This window comes from Aedes aegypti, chromosome 3, assembly GCF_002204515.2.
Source record: "Aedes aegypti strain LVP_AGWG chromosome 3, AaegL5.0 Primary Assembly, whole genome shotgun sequence".
NCBI lineage: Eukaryota > Metazoa > Arthropoda > Insecta > Diptera > Culicidae > Aedes > Aedes aegypti.
Genome location: NC_035109.1, coordinates 395,509,694 through 395,527,564, shown reverse-complemented (window position 1 = coordinate 395,527,564; position 17,871 = coordinate 395,509,694). Strand labels below are relative to the sequence as shown.

Genomic DNA, 17,871 nt, shown 5'->3' with positions numbered 1-17,871 from the left:
TTCGTTTGGAACACATAGCAAACTTAGTGGCATCGTATAGAGAAAGAATATAGCTTTCATTCAAACTTGAAAAAATTTTGGCGGCCATTTTGAATTTGGCCGCCATCTTGAATTTTGTTAGAAAAATCGATTTTTCACCATTAGCGCTAGTTTTGAATTCTGGGATTACCATCAGAAAGCTGAGGAAAAATTGCATAAGATAGGCTACAAAAACTAGGTGAGCAAAGGTATTTACCCTATCAAATGAACGATTTTCTAAATCATGTTCTACTATTTTGACGTATATGGCGAGTGCAATCAATGCAAACATAATTTTTTGTACAACAAAAAAATAAGTTTTCAATCATTGGTGTATCATTTGAGACAGATGAAGAATAGGAGTATTAATTTGAGTGAAAAAATCTGGCGGCCATCTTGGATTTTGACGCCATCTTGGTTTTAAGTAGTAGAATGAGTTTTCACCTTGTTAGCACTCAACATTTTGAATTTCAATGCTACCGTTACACTTATTCTTCTTCATGTTCTTCTTTTTCCTCACGTTACGTCCCTACTAGAACAGAGCCAGCCCTTCAGCTTAACTAGTTTTAAAAACAAATTATCAAATAGGATTTTTTAAACGTTTATTTGCTACCTGAATGATTCTTCTGCATATCTTCGAGTTGTAAAATAGCATTATTTCTTTCATTTATTTGGTCTAAAACCATTGATACAAATGAACAATCTGTTGAACAGCTGAGATAAGATAAGAAAGATAGAATCTGATAGTTTTTTTTAACGGAGGCCTTATAATTCAACATGATGAGCACTGAGATGGTAAAAAATCATGCAACTGCAAAAAACCAAGATGGCGTCGAAAGCCAAGATGGCCGCCAGTTTTTCTAACCTCGAAATTATACACCTGCCTTTCGGCATAACGTCCACATTAGAACAAAACCTGCTTCTCATCATTCAATTTCTCTATTTTTCACATGCATGTTGGGCGGTACTATAAACGATACTTTATGACTTGGAAAATCAAGGATGTTTTTTGCTTCAAAATTTAAGACTTTCTGTATAAATTAATGCACTTTTGTCAATGTTTTACGTTAGAACTACAGATATTACCACAAGGCTTACTAATGTCCCGACACGCAATCTATAAACTTCATACAATGAACAACAATGCATAGGGTGAAAAAATGTTTGTTTAATACAATCAATGTTTTTTGACGGTTTACATTTATTGAATTTATTTACTCAATACTAGTGGTCCCGGCAAACTTCGTCTTAGGCTGTTGAAAAATGCTTTTGATCGTCCCATATAGAATGACAGTTTCGTTCGCACTCGTTTTTTCAACTTTCCCGGTGAATATCCTGGGATTTTTATACACACAAACACGTCGGAACCCTTGACGAACAACACTGAGAAAGAATCATTTAAATCCGTTGACCCATTCGTAAGCCATTTCGTGACATACAAACACCATTCCATTTTTATTTATATAGATTACTGAATTCAAAGATATGTCGAAAAATTATTTTGTTGTCAGAAATCGCATAATAAAAGAAAATTCCTGTTTAATAACCTGGAATTATAACTAATAAAGCTGAGTATCAGGCTCGGTTCCAGTAGGGACGTAACGTCAGTAAAATGAAGAATAATAAGAAGAAGAGTATACGTAACCTTTTTTTATTGGTAGCCTCTAAATTCGACATGCTGAGTGCTATCAAGGTGAAAAATTAATTCTACTACCTAAAATCAAGATGGCGTCAAAATCCAAGATGGCCGCCAGATATTTTCACTAAAAATAATATTCTTATACTTTACTCGACTCGAATAAAACAACAAAGGTTGAAAACTTGTTTCTTTGTTGTACAAAACATGATGTTAGTATTGATTGCACTCGCCATATACGTCAAAATCGTATAACATGATTTAGTTCATTTGATAGGGTCTAGTTCATTTGATAGGGTAAATACCTTTGCTCACCTAGTTTCTGTAGCCTATCTTACGCAATTTTTCCTCAGCTTTCTGATGGTGATCTCAGAATTCAAAACTAGCGGTGCGCTAATGGTGAAAAATCGATTTTTCTAACAAAATTCAAGATGGCGGCCAAATTCAAAATGGCCGCCAAAAATTTTTCAAGTTTAAATAAAAGCCATATCCTTTCTCTATACGATGCCACTAAGTTTGCTATGTGTTCCAAGCGAAATATGAGACATATCCCGTGAAGAAATACCCAAGATTTATCAAAAAATGGGCTTTTTCGCAAACTGTTCAGCTAGCTGGCGTACGAGGGGTCCACCAATTTGAGAAAACAGAAAGGACCACCCTTAAGTTTTATCGAAAACTAGCGATCAGTGACATAAAATTGGAATTCTAACGATGGGTGCCGATGGCGGCCTGGTTTCAGCGAGAATTGCTTATAGCGATACTTTCAGGATTTTTTCAAAGATATCTCCAATAATGCCTTAAAAATGGTCATGACAATTACCCGGATAAATCTTGAATTATTTCTTTAAGAACTTGTTGGGAAATTTCTCAAAGCATTTCTGCTGGACGTTCTGAAAAACAACATAGGAGGAACTCCGGAAGTTACTTCTAAAGAAATCCTTAGAGAAATTATTTGAAAAATTGGAGGAAATCCTAAGGGACATCTCTGGATACATTAAAAAATCATGTTCATAAAACAATTTCTGGCCGGATTTTTCTGAATATACTTTTATGGAATCTTTTAACTCCTGATTCCAATTTGGATTTTTTTAAATTCCTGTATGGTCTCTTTGTGGTTCCAGTTCGGTCTCTTTTTTTGTTCATGTGCGGTCTCTTTTTGGTCTCCATTTTCAAGCATAAGGACTTTACAGCTCCTATTTTAACGGCACTCAGTCGCTACCAGCCCTGACTGGGGAAATGTTAACATGTTACTCACGTTTAGGAAGCGACTATTCAATGAATAGTATTCACGGTTTGTTGAATAATTATAATATCGTAGTATCCTTTCGGAATCGTTCGCCCCTCTTGATGGAAATCCTGGCTACGCCCTTGTGCCGAAGTCAAAGGGTATTCGATAATCAACGCAACCAGAAGTTCCTTAAATCCTTAAAGCAGCATGCGGAGCATTCGTCGCCAATGTAAGTTTATTTTGCGAAATGTCCATTTCGAAAATTGTGCACTGTTTGTTTTTTTCAATGTAGCATCATGTTTTAATGAATTTTCAAATTACTTTTGATTCATTTGATATCCCAATTTTTTCTTACATTTTATAACACAGTTTAGAATACATTAAAATAAATTTAAATAGCATGATTTATTTAAATTAAGTTAGATTCAAATGAGACCTTAACAAATGTACATTCCTTCCACGAATACCTCCGTTAGAATCCCCCGCGTTACACTTCAACAAACCGTTCGCGTTCGATCGATCGGTCCCAAGAAGGAAAATTCGAAAAACAGAAACGACAAACACGCGCACGCGCTCCTCCCTGAGTGCAGTCTCGATCCAACAATCAAGGCATTCAGTTCTCGCTCCGTCTTCGGCTCTGGTACATATATTTTAAAGTACACTTTTACATATGTGTTCCGTTGGCTCCTCGTTGATTATTTGATTGTGGTGCGATACGAGATATTGTTCCGCAAGTTCAACTACCATTACCACTCGGTATATCGTATAATATGGTCGTCGTCCTATGTGTGGCGTAGAAGCTGCAGCAGTGATCGATTTGGAGTGGAAGCTGCATCCTGCACTGAGCCAGAAATTGCGTACGAATTTCATAAGAGAACGCTTGTGAATTGATTTCTTGACTGAGTTTCTCTCTTTCATAAGATTCTTATGAAACACAAAACGTCCGATATTCACAAGAAATTCTTGTCGTTATCATTAGAGATCTTATGAATATCTTTATTTTCCTAAATTCAAAGAGCGATTCTCTAAATACATAATGGTCCTAAAGAATTCCATAATTGATATCTATGATCCTTCATAAGAGTATCTTATGATATTATACCTATTTGTATTATGAACGCAATGATCGATGGAAGTTCACAAGTTTTTCTTATGAGTCTCATTAGATGCTTCTTATGTCTTTATTCCAAAAGAATTTCGTATGAAATTCTTACATGGTTTTTGATAGGAAGTCGACTCTTTTTCACAAGTGTTACTAATCATTGGCATACGCGCGCTTATGAATCTCAATCGTGAATATTTTGTTATTAGCATCTCTCCACGTAATTCATAAGATTTTCGTATGAAATTGTTAAGCAAATCGTACTCCATTAGATTGTCTTATGAATGCCAATGATCAATGCGTTTGATATCCAAAAAGAGTTTCTTATGGAATTATATCTGTCTATGTAATGAGTGTTATTTCATAAGTCTGTTGTGGAATGTTATAAGATTCTCGAATGAAAAACAAAATTCTTCTTATGTCGTTATTCCATAAGAAATTCTTATGTACCTCATACGTTCCGTTTCCTCAGTGTGTGTGCAAACGAAAAAAAAGTGTCTCCAGAAGGCGCCGAACATTCAACGAGTGTCGTAGCGACGAGATTGTGTGATCGCAGCGTTCCCGGAATACATACTGGTAATTGAAACAAATCAACATAATTTGCTCTCGCCTCAGTTAGGGGGCTCTTCTGTGAAGATCGGACGTCAACTCGTTACGACCGTTATCAGTGGTGGTTTGTGGCTAGCTAAGCTACCGCGTTACACAAAGAACAATGAAGCTTCCAATTGCTTGATTGTGACGACGACCTACAGTGCCAAATAGTTCAATAGCAATTTGCAAGTATGTGTTGTCTCAATTGGATCGTCTCACAAAGTGCCTTATTGCTTTCGGTCGCGGCTTCTCCTCTAGCGTAATGTTTACTTTTTTCGAATTTCGTAATTGCGCTCTTATCGGTACGGGTCGGCCTTAAGGTTCAACACGTTTGTAATCAAGTAAGTACCCAAGTATGTGTCGTTGTTTTCGTTCACTTTCTGCATGATTTCATTGGTTTCGCGTGTAGAATCGCCTGATAAAAGGACGGCTCGACAATTTTGTGTGGTTCTAGGTCTGGCTGCGTTGGCTGGTTGGCGCATGAAATGTGATGACATGGTGGCATTTTTTTTTTCTATATATACCCCCATAATAATGCTCTCCATTCTTTCGAAACATGAAATTGATACACCAGTAGTGAGTGACGGTAATGATCATCGCACTCGGGCGACAATTAAAATCGGAAGGGTTCGCTTCATTAGTGCATTCAAATTTCTGAGCGTCTGGGGTTTGATGGTGGTTCAATCAATTTATGAATCGATTTTCTAAATAATCCAGAAGATTTACAAAATTTTTGTAAGGTTTGCTACTATTGAAAAAGTTTACTGCTATAGACAAATCTATTAATTATTATCTAGGTTTTACAAAAACTGATCCAATTATTAGTTATATGTTCGTAGCATAAGATATATTTCAGATACTGCCAGACGGGGGCTTCTTCGGATTTATTTGCAGCATAAATATTACTCCCACCAAATTTGGTTTTTTAGGACTTTTATTAACCAATACATTTCTCTACACCTCAGCATAGAAATTTCTTGGAATAATATCAACAATGACAGAATAAACAAAAAAAAATACTTGTTCACGATCTAGCGAAGTATTATTCTAGTACTTCATAGACATTGAATGAAAACTAATTTTCAGTTACAGGAATGTAACAGGAATGTATACAGACATCACATATCATTTATATAGCATATTATATTATATATGGGAAGGACAGTCAAAGGATTGTACTACTCATGATGCAACATGAAGTGACATCATTCCTACAAACTTTCTAAAGCATGTAGTTTTTTTTCTGGGCAAATTACTGGAATGTACATGGAAAACTATCAAGAAATTCCTAAAACATCATTAGAATATTTCATGAAATAACCCAATATCGGTGGCATAGTGTACTGAGTAGGGTAAAAGCACCGGTTTAGGCCAGCCTAAGAGAAAATGTTCATAAAAATTATATGGGAAGCCGCATTTATACTACAAATATGTCAAATGCAAGTTTTCAATCCATATTATGTATTTAAAATATCCAAACTAAGCCAAATCCATTCTTTCGCTTTGAAAATCTCGTTGGTTAATATAGGCCACCAGAACCAGTTTTGGCCAGAGTTATAACTTCGGTTCCTAAATTGGCCAATCGCATTGATATGTCATGAGAGTGGCCAAATTAAGAGTACTCTGGCCAAATAAAGTGTATGGGAGTAAAAATTATATGGAAAATGAATTGTTTTTCTTATGTTTTGAATCAATTTGGAGGTGTAAATGAATGTAGCTATATTATGGGAATGTGATCTACTCAATACGAAAGGTTTCATGCTGATTGGCTTTGTAAAACGGTGTATAATCCACTATGGCTACAATTGGCGTATGGCCAACCGGTGCTTCTACCCTATACGCATTTTAAACAAAGCTCGTTTGTTATACAGAGCACGAGCGTAGTGTTGTTGGCGATGACCGATGATGCTTTTGAATTCTCAAAGCAATCATGGAAGAATCTGTTGAGCAATTCTTACAGTACTCTCTCTTTACAAGTTGTTGGCTGCATTGTTGTAAACATTTCTGCAAGATATTCCTTCAATAATTCCTAGAAAATTAAGCTTGTTGTACAACATCGCAAAGGATCGTCGTAAAAGAGAAAGGTCGTTATACAGAACAGATTGAACACCGAAATGTTTTTTTTGGGTCCAAAAATGTCCCTATAGTGAGTTTCTGTCACTAGAAAAGTTGTCGTTACAACGAATTTCGACTGTATATCATATTTCCCATGATTTATTAAAAATGAATATATTTCGGTGAACTTTTGAAAGAATTCGTGTTGGAAACACTAAACTGCTTGCAGAATTATTGAAGAAATTCCAGTGAAATATTTAAAAGAGTTTCTGCACGTTGAACCATTTACCAAGAATTTTCAGCTTCTTAAGGTGAAGAAGAATCGAAGCCAAACTTCAAATTTTCAAGAGCACAAAACTGGAGAACAGAGTGCCCGTTTGAGCTGAAAACCTTATCGATTGGTCACCACTAGCTAGTGACCAATCGATAAGTTTTTCAGCTTAAACGGATGTTTGGTTCGCCAGATTTGTGCTCTTGAAAATTTGAGCTTTGGCTTCGGTTCATCTTCACCTTAAGTAATTTGACAATTATCACGGGAGTTTCTAGCTTTGATGATATTCAGTTTGCGCCAATGCTATGAATCGCAGATCAAATTGAGTTGACATCAGTTTTTAGCATATTTTTCAATGATGTTTCAGTTGCATTAACACTTCAGTCGTCGCGCTGTTGTATTTTGTACAACACTGTTGAAAAAACCTCGCTTTCCGTTCACAACAGCAGCGTGGTGGTACTGACGGTTGCAAACCGCGTGACGACTGGAAGGTTAATTATACAGCACAACTTTTTTTTTGTTAAATTCGTCAAAAACATACAAAAACTTCTTAGTACATTTACTTAAATCCTACTTTATAAAAATAAGGGACAGATTTGCGATTCACGACAGTCCAGAAATTATTTGTTTCTTCTTGTAAGCTCTGTTAAGCTACCTCGGGAATCTTTATTTCACAATTCTGCAATGGATCAAAATAGACCGCATAGAGCAGACCGCAAAAAAAGTCGTTAAAATGAATCCTTACGAAGGCTGACAAACGTCACGAATTCCAAAAAAAAAAAAATGTCGATCAGAAGCCTGTTTTTGTTTACGTTCCAATTTCCTTCGATCGAAAACCATTTTGCATTTACGTTTACGCCAGCAAAATAAAGTGGACCATGGTTTCGAACGAATAGGATTCAATCGAAAGTTGTATCCACCGTAAACAAGAATAAGTGTTTTCAACTCAGGCAGGTCGGTGTTTCGTCATCGACGAAAGATTCCATGACTTACTTCAATTCAAAATAGTTAACGAAGTGTTCCCTATAATCCCCTTTCTTAAAAAGGGGGCGTCTGTTGTATATTTGCTTGTAAAGCACCAAACGACGAATCCCATCACAAAATTACTTGTATTGGCTATTGAATCCGCTTTGTTCATTGTACTCTTTACAATAGCCCTGTTGGTAAGCGCGTGGATTTGACGATGAGAGATCGTTTGTTTGATTCCGTATGCGTTTTTGTTTTGTTTGTGCTTTAGTTTTTTTTTTTGAGCCCATATTCTGTCGACGACACGATTGATATTTTTGTCAGCTCAGATGTCCCGAACGAAGATTCTACCATAGCGAAGAAAGCTTATTTGTTCGTCATGACGCAAAGCCTATGTGACGGATCACTACAGCAAATAGTTATACAACGGTTGAATGCCTAAGACGATTCTTTCTTCAGTTTCGTTCCTGACTTTTTCCATTTGACGGCGGAGATTGTCTACCCTGATCCTCACATAACATGCGGCCCGTGTCATGTTTTGAAACCATTGAAGTGGCCCGTACAAGTAGTTAGGCTGAGGACCACTGGCATAGAGGAAATCCACAAAATATACGAAGGATTCCTGGGAGTATTCCAAGGAAAATTCTAAAAAAAAAATATATAACTAAGGATTATTAAAAATGATTATAACACAAAGCCAAATATCAAATTTTCAAGAGCACTAATCTAGGAAACCAAACAGCCCTGAACTGAAAATTTAATCGATTGATGACAAGCAACCAATCGATCAAATTTTTAACGCGAACGATTGTCAGGTTCTCTAGATGTGTGCACTGTGACTTCGTTTTCAGTTAACTTTGAAAAAAAAAAACTCGATGAAATCTGTGGATTGAACAATTCTTGAAGCCAAATCCAGAAAGAAATTCTTCGATTACATACATCTGGAACAATCTGTTCTGAAATTGTAGAAGTTCCAATGTATCCTTCATGGAAATCCAATTCAAATTGGAATAATTTCTTTAAAAATGCCAAAGCCAATAACCTTAGTACAATTTTGTACAAGACAGTTTCAAGCTGACTTTTTTCAAATTCAAATTTAAAAGTTTCCAGAACATAATGAAAGTTCTTCATTTTCTATACAATTGCAGCCAAACTTGTGGTAGTCCTTATTGGTTGAAGCTATATGCAATGCGAAAAAAGGTTTCTGTCTAGTTTTTCTCACAAAAAATACATCGAAAGCTTTCGTTTGACGTAAAATCCCATATATTCAAACAAATATTTTTGGGTAGGATGGCCCAAACCGGTGCTTCTACCCTATAAGAAATATATGACAAAAGGTCGAAGAACAAAAAAGAAGGAACAAAAGAACAAACCTTTCGTTGTTTTGTCTTTCGATCTTTTGTCCATAAACCTTTAAAAAATTTATTTCCAGTTTGTTTTGTTTATACTCTATAATCCCGATATGTTTCATTTCCAGGTGTTTTTGTTTATATTCTATGTTTCTTCATACACCAATTTGCGGCTGATTTTCAAAAAATAGGTCTTATTCGGATGATTATTCCTGAAAAGAGGAACATATCAAGATAGATCCCTTCTTTGATATTTTTGATTGAAGTGAATCAGATTTTTTTTAAAGCTGACGGGTTTTAATGTATTCGAACTCCTTGAGCAGATTCTCAATAGAGAATCAAAAATTGTAAATTTCTAGTTCTACCCTGATTGCTTATTTTTGACAGTTACGCGTATTTCGACTATCACTTGTAGTTTTCTTCAGTGTCATTTACTAGTATCTACTGAATCCAAATCCAAAACATGTTATCAATTCTCCTTGTTTTATCGATAACATAAGGTAAATGATTTGATAATATTTTGAATACTTACTTTTCTCAAATGCGTAAAGCTTTGTGCATATTCTAGAGATGGTCGGGTCTCGGGTTTTCAAACCCGAAACCCGACCCGAACCCGAACCCGACGGGTTCGGGTCGGGTTCGGGTTTGAAAATTTGAAATTTTTCGGGTTCGGGTTCGGGTCGGGTTTCGAGGCTACAAAACTATCGGGTACGGGTCGGGTTCGGGCTTACAAAAAGTCGGGTTTGAGTCGGGTTTAGGTCGGGTTTGGTGAGAATTGTGAACAGAGTAACAACCTAAAAGCTTCCCTATGCATCAGAAACGATGAATTTACCATCTTTTCAAACTCGGGTTTTATTCGGGTTTTTCTTACAAAAAAAATTCGGGTTTCGGGTCGGGTTCGGGTTTACACAGCAAAAATTTTTCGGGTTCGGGTCGGGTCCGGGTTTGCTTTTCAATTATTGTCTCGGGTTCGGGTCGGGTCCGGGTTTGAAGAAATAAAATAAGTCGGGTACGGGTCGGGTTCGGGTTTGAAAAATGTGAAACCCGACCATCTCTAGCATATTCTACAAAATCAAGCAAACCACCAACTTCTTCGTTGCCGCTGTTACCCTGTGTGTTATCATTATAGGCCACAGAACAAATCCAATTGTCGTCACTTCAACCAAAAGTGACTCATATGTAGGCATTATTGTTGTAAGGCATTCATACATTTTTCCATTTCTTTGGCATCCTCTTCGCGTCATCAGCTGGCCAGTCGATCACTTCCCCGATCCCATTCGTTTATGCTCTTCGCCCTCGTAAAAAGCCCGCGTTCGCACATATGTTTTGCACATTTGTCTCGTCATCGTCACATTCATATTGCACCCTGGGTTCCCGCTCTCGGCGGTGGCAATCGAATTGCGGCAGAGAAACAGAGAAAGAAAAATCCATGCAACCGAGGAGACCTCTCTGGAAGAAACGAACTCGACAAACGGCGACGAAAACGATAGAGTTATGTTTAATTAAAATGTAGAGGAAAAAAATGCGATAAGCGCGTTGCAGATCAGAGTGGAAAAAAGGGGAGATTGGAGTTAATATATTGGAATTTCCTTACATGAAGTTATTCTCAATACTGTTAACTCCACTATCGAAGTTAACTAGAATACATATGAAATATTCATGGATAGTAACCTTGACGTTGAACTTTTATTGCAAACGAAATTTGATATTGATAGTGTTCCGGAATTTATAGCAAGCTCAATTGCTGAAGTAAGGGAAGACATTATAGATAGATACATATTTTTATTTAAGAAATTTACATCATTACTACATCAGTGACTAACTCAAACTTCAGCACGGCAATGTGAGATATAAAAACTGTTTCTGGCAACGCCAAACCCTTTCCTTTTCCTTACCCTGTCGACAGATCTATATACTTTTACTGCTCAGCCGAAATGGGCCGATGAGTGTTCTTCATCGACATTTTTGTTTATGACAAATAAATTTGCTAACGTAAGCAGAATGTGAATCAAGCTTGAATTATATCGTCGGATGTGTGGACGATTATGTCGGCGACGAACCAGTATGCTTTTATGCCCAGTTGAATGATTTGTATGAGCGCATAAGTAGGAAGACGGGTGACCGCGACATGGTCGGGGTAGGGCTTCCGGTTCTTGCTTGTCGATCGAGCACTTTAGAAGAAGTTTAGTTCATGCAATCAGATCCAGTCGCAGTGCGACGCGATTGATCTTCTTATAAGTGGTCACGGTTCAATTGTTTGGAACAAAGATCGTCTTCATAACGAACGTGCAATATTGCTGAGGGTGTGGTATGCGATCGCTCATATATGTATATCAAAAATTATATTGTATCGCTGGTGATATAGTTGGAAATTATGATTCATCATTCAGTAAAAGTAGTCAGAATGAGCAACCTATATCGATTTTTACTAGTTATCTTATCAGTAAGCACCTTAATAGGCGCGAAACTGCGAATAGCGATTGTCATGCGAGAACATTTTCCATTATCAATAAACGTTGGCTCACCAAAAAGATGCTAACGAATGATGTGAAAAAGAATCAAACACAATTTGCATATTTTCAAAGGAGGCATCAGTCCGCAATCCTTATTTTGCGTCTACTTTACACATGAAGAATCTTCATAACAAACGTCTATGCACACAAAAATCTTTTTTTTTTGCATAAGGAAAAAATCATGAGGATGAGTTTTGAACAAGAGCGCGTTATTAATACAATCTTTCAGGATTCAGAAAGCATAAAGATTGTTAAAATTGCACTCAAACAATGAATCGTGAAAATTCCGTCTTCTAACCAATTAATCAAACAAATTCAAATTTTTAAAGTAGCAAACAAATCATCCTTGCACAGTTTTGCCATGTTCACTTTATTAAAATTACACTCCAAATGCTCTGAGTTTTCTCTTATGACTCTTCATAAGATTTTGTACAGTATTAGAACTGACAAGTTTTTGTACATTGGCCCATAAATTCTCAAATTCTCAGTCATTTTTTACTATCTTGGGATGTTTGCGTAACTCCTGTGGATGTGCGTAACTCAAAATTTTGGAACGGTCTCAACTGTGAGGCTCCTTATGTAGGTTTCATTATTCATCACGCAACAACATGTTTTTGTCAGAATTTGCGCAAGTTTTCTACCCACCCATAGTGATACCTTTTGGTAAAATATAGCATTTTTGCAATATCCCGGACAGAAGTGATTGGTGAGGATGATTTTTGACCATTTCTTATTTCCGCCCGCTTGTGACACGTTCTTTATGATGTTGAATGACACGAGAGACAGTGATTCCCAATTATTTTTTGCTATTGCACGTTGCGAAAGGTATGGAGTTTTTTTTTAAATAAATTTACAAAATTTCGTCGCACATACTATGCTTTTCGAATCTATTTCAAAAGTTTCCCAAAATTTCAATAATTTTACTTGAAAAACAAAAAAGTTATAGCTATTTGCTAGTGTTGCAATTTGACGTGGACAATCGTTAATCAATGATGAGAACATTTTCTACAATAACCATTTTTTAAAAAAAAATTTCGCCCTGACGGGTTTTTTGGAAACATTCGACGGCAATTCGATGGAAAATAGTGTAGATGTTAACATTTTTCCAAGAAACTAGAACTAATTTAAAATTTAATCTTGGCGGAACCATAAGGATTTGTTGGAAATCTTCCGAAATATGACCATTTCCGAAAAAACTGGTTCTGGGAAATACTCAAGTAACATTGATAGCTGAGTAATATCTAATTCAGCTAAATACGGTTTGAACATCCTAAACTTTTATTCATCTACAAATGTTACCTGAGTATGCTCAGTCACGTTTCTATTTTTATACATGAATATATTATTCTGAACTATCGAAGCGCAAACAAAGGCCTCTAAGGACCCTTATTTACGCAAACCTTTTTCCACAGACAAACAGACGTAACACTTAGAACAAATACCTATCAAAATCATAGCCACGAGGACATGTACGCCTAATGCTAAAATCAGTGTGTTAGGCCGACGGGCCAACAGATGGCAGTAATGTGCAAACGTCAAACGCAAACAAAAACGATGCGAGCGCTGCTGGCGGTGGATTGGCCACCTACCATATTTTTGAATCGACCGTTAAAAAGGTGGTCGATGGACAGTGACGAGTGTGTGACGTCTGTCTGTCTGTGATTTTCCTTTTTTCGCAATGCAATGAATCTTGATGTAAATTCTTGAGGATCTAGAAATTAATATGTGACGATTCCTTAGGTTCATAGATTCTTTGTGAACAATCTTTAGGAATTCTTTGAAACTTTCCTCAGAAATAGGTACAAAGACTCCTCCAGAGATCTCTTCAGAAATTGCTCAAGCAATTATCCCAGGAATTTGTCTAGAAATTCTGTTATTGATTTCTCAAGATATGCTAAGAGAAATACCCTCGAAATTTGCTCCGGAAAATCCTTCGGCAGTTTAATATGGAATTACAACGAAAATTCTGACAGAAATTCTTACAGCATTTCCTGGAAAGATCCTTTCAAGAAGGTTTGTATTGATTACTTAAGTTGTTACTCTGAGATACCTTGAAATATTCGTACAGAAATTTTTCCAGGAAAATTAACAAAGGTAGTATTGAAGCTCTCATGGTAGTTTTTCAGATATACTTCCAGTCGTTTTCAGAATCGATTCTTCAATAATTACCCCACAGATTATTCTAGGAATTGCTTCAAAATTGTTTCCATGCATTATTTCCCAAAATATATTGGGCATTCTTCCACGAACTTTGGAATAAAGTCAATCGGTTTTCGTCATAAATTTTTCCAAAATTTTGTGTTTTTTCAAAGATTATTTGAATTATTTTTGAAATAAAATTTGATTCTTCAATTCAAAAACTCGTTTGGGGTCTAAGACCACAAAATTGCACTCGAGATTTTCCAGAAATTTCTTCTAGAAAAACTTGCGTGAAATCATGAAGGATTTCTTTTGGTTAATTGTCCAATACTTATTTTACGAGATCCGAAGATCTTTGAAAAACTTCTGTCTTGTAGGAATTTGTAGTGTATTTCATCAGTGATATCTTAAAGATTTTATTAAGAAATATCTATTAGATTTTTCCCAGGAATTCTCATTATTTTATATTATTTCTGATAAATTTCCTTAGCATCTCCTTTGGACTCATTCCTATAAGAATCCTGTTAGAATTTTGTGAGGACTTCTCCGTGAAGCTTGCATAGTCATTGGAAAAAAGTTCTAAGGGTATCATTAGAAAAAAATCTGGCTGAATTGTTCAAGCTATATCGAACAAAAATGCTGAGGCAGTTGCCTTGGAAAGTTTGTGAATGAATCGCTTATTGAATCTTTAAGCAAATACCTGGATAACATTTCGAAGAAATTTCTGAAGAAAACCATTGAACACATGTTGCATATTGCAACGTCACGAGGAATCCCAACAGAAACTTTTAAACGATGCTTCGAGAGATGTCTTGCAGGATTCTCTGAAAAATCCAAATTTAAACGAGGAACACCTTTTCAGTCTCTTTTTTTTATTTTCAGGCATGAAGTTTCTTATGTTCCTATTTTTGGACACTTAGTACACTTAGTATACAAACTTTGTATGGTGTGTCACTACAAGTTTCGGCATTATGCCTGTTTTATACAATTTCAATATACATATATTTTCTGATTTTGACATTACACACTTAGCATAATATGCAGAATCTCGGCTTTTGAAACCCGAGATCCGCACAGCCAAATGCTCGGCAGTCTTCTCGGTTTAATAGTTTTAACTGATAAACTCGGCTTTTGTGATTGTTACGGGACGGACGAGGAATCCCTTTAGCCAAACTCGCTTTTTATGGGAGTAAGCTTCAAGCTACAAAGAATATTTATTTTACTGCATGATTTTACAAATATTTCAAGGTTACTTACAGTTTTAGTTTCTTCGTGTTTTTTCCCGTCTCTTGTAACAATTTTAAACTTCAGTGTTGTTTGTCGTTCTGTAGATATTTATGTTTTAGTTCAATAAATTCTAAATTTACAATTTTACTTACGGTTTTTAAACATAGAAATTAGGAAACAATTTTAATATTAATTTTAATTAATTTTAACGTGTTCACCGTATGCCTTTTGATGGTTGTGTTTGATAATGTGTAGATATAATTTGGAAATGTCAAATTCATGTTTTGTGCAGGTTTCCACTCCGTCCCATTTGTCACTTTTCAGTGGACGTCCGGGCGGTACTGAACGCATTGGGTTCCGTCGCGGACAGTGATTTTAGCTACCGTGTTCAACTGAAAATCTCGGCATCTCACAAACTGAAATCCCAGCTAAAATGAAAAACTATCTTTATTTTGAGGCACTTTTAGCAGCAGACAATATTTTTAATTTATTTAGGTTTCATTATTGATTTGCCATTACTAAACTTTGGGGCTGCTCATAAATCATATATGGATATGGTTATTGACGTATCCTTAAAGTTCGGCTAATTATTCCATAATTACTTCTCGGCAGAAAAAGCACGTAATCGACATTGAGTACTAAAATAACATCAAAAAACATTTTGAGCGTACTTACTGAAGAGTTCGATCAATCTAACATCTCGCTTCTTCATTTCCAGTACTTGGTTTATTGTAGAAATTTTTCCACGATATTTACACTACTTTTCACTGTATACACAAAATCGATGCACTTTTTCGAATGTGAATAAAAACAAGTTGGCAGATAGTAAAACGAAATGCTGAAAATCTCGGTAATCTTAAGTGGAAAACCGATATATTAGCATTCAACACAACCGAGTTCGGTAAAAAAAATTTTGTTAAGGTTGGTGCTCGGTTTACATTGTTGCCGAGATACGGGTAAAAGTAGAATCAACCGAGATTTCAGTTTCAGGAGTTGCCGAATCTCGGTAACTATTATTTTTTAGCTGTGTTTACAACACAATGCGCTGAAGCCGAGTTGACTCAGCAATTTCAAATGCCGTGTTTCAGTACACACATCTTTTGAGTGGTTTGATAATTTGGATGTTGACGTATTTTTTAAATCTTCTACCAAAAACTTCTCGAGACAGAAGCGCAAAACTGGCTTTAAGTATAAGTCGTGTTTTTCCTTCTTATCCATAGATCGCATCACTGAACAGGGGTGGCTCCCAGATCTTTTCCTCCCTCACTAATAAACACCCTTCCCGTGGTGGTTGTGGGGATGCAGAGGTATTATCGATCTCTAACTGGAAGCAACAATTGTTGCACCCTAGCATTACTTCCCCATCCCAACTGACTATAGGGAGTTGGCAAGCGCTAGATCTGCTAAAATTGCACTTGGCGAGCAAGTGGAGACTCCCATGACTTATTCATTTGATTCGTGATGCAATTCTTACCAGTTTCGATCAATTACGGAGTAGCAACCATTGACATGTACCAGTCTATGCTATGCATTGCATGCTCCTGTAGGGTGAGCGACGGAATCAATTGTGTTCGGTTCGCGTTGTACGGGTGCGAAAAAATAATCGCGTTTCTCAGTTAAGGCTCCCTCAAATCAACGCGATTTTTTTCAGCGCCGCGATTCCGTCATTGTGTCGTTGCAAGCACTCTTATATGATACTATCTAGACCAACGCGAAGGAAATTGCAGCGCAATCGCGCCTCCGCGGGTTCGGTACCCTCATAAAACTATGCATGCAGCGAAACATCAGCGAAATCGCGGCGATTGTTTGTCGCTGTCGCCGTTTGGCACCGATATGGATATGGCGTTTTCACCCAGGGCATCTGGAACCTACTAAAGAGTGGTCAGTGCATCTGTTTCTTCTTGGCATTACGTCCTCACGAGGGTAGGCCTGCTTCTCAGTTATTGACTGAGAGTTTTCTTTGCTAAAGTTACCATTTTCGCATTCATATATCGTGTGGCAAGTACGATGATACTCAAGGAAGTGAATGAAATTACCGTTACGAAAAGAACCTGGACCGATCGGAAATCACCACTTTGCTTTGTGCAATATATTACAGTTTTTACGGTAGCCTTTACCGTATAATGTATGCGATGGTAACCCTATCACACAACCTTAAAATCAGCGTCACCGGAAAGCAAATTTATTCAATGACCCCTGAACTTCAATACCAAAAATAAACCGAGAGGGGAACCTTTTACATAACTCTCTGCTTTCGGAATCAACCCCGCCGTTGTTGTACATAGGGCTTGTTGCAACAGCACCCCACCTCATGTGTGCCATATGCTTGTGCAGCGTGATCCTTGCTAGTTGCGAGGAGGCAGACCCTCGGCAAAACTATACTATGCACTGAGGGTTTCCGACTTTATCCTGTGTTGAAGTTATTCATAACTCTCTTTTGGCGCACCATTCGGCGGTGACTGCTGGCAAAAGGACTGCTGCCGACTGCAGTTGCGTTCATTACAGTTACATCTTTTCTTCGGAATCGTCACCGTTTCTCTGTAATCGCTTGCACGAGTGTTTTTATCAGCAGCGGCACTGTTCTGTTTACTCAGCTTATCTCAATGTCGTCACACGACGATTCGCCCAACCTCTGCTGGCAGTCACCATCCATCGGCAGCAGTGAGCAACACTTTTGAGTTTAAACCACCGAAGTCACTAGCCTCTGTCTCGCACGGTGAGTTTGAAATCGTTATTAACGAAAAAAAATGTGAATTTGGAAATATTTCAACGAGAG

General features: G+C 36.9%; 1 protein-coding gene across 7 annotated transcripts in view; it reads left to right on the top strand.

The window, feature by feature from the left end:
* The window catches only part of LOC5565439 (zinc finger protein 436), a 48,320-nt gene that overhangs the window by 9,011 nt on the left and 21,438 nt on the right, over positions 1-17,871 (top strand). The window contains exon 1 of one of the 7 annotated variants that reach the window (XM_021854842.1): positions 4,457-4,560. The exons of 4 other annotated variants lie outside the window; for them this stretch is intronic. The gene's annotated coding sequence lies outside the window, so the exon portion shown is untranslated. 2 more of the 7 variants (XM_021854841.1, XM_021854844.1) reach the window with 2 other exon arrangements.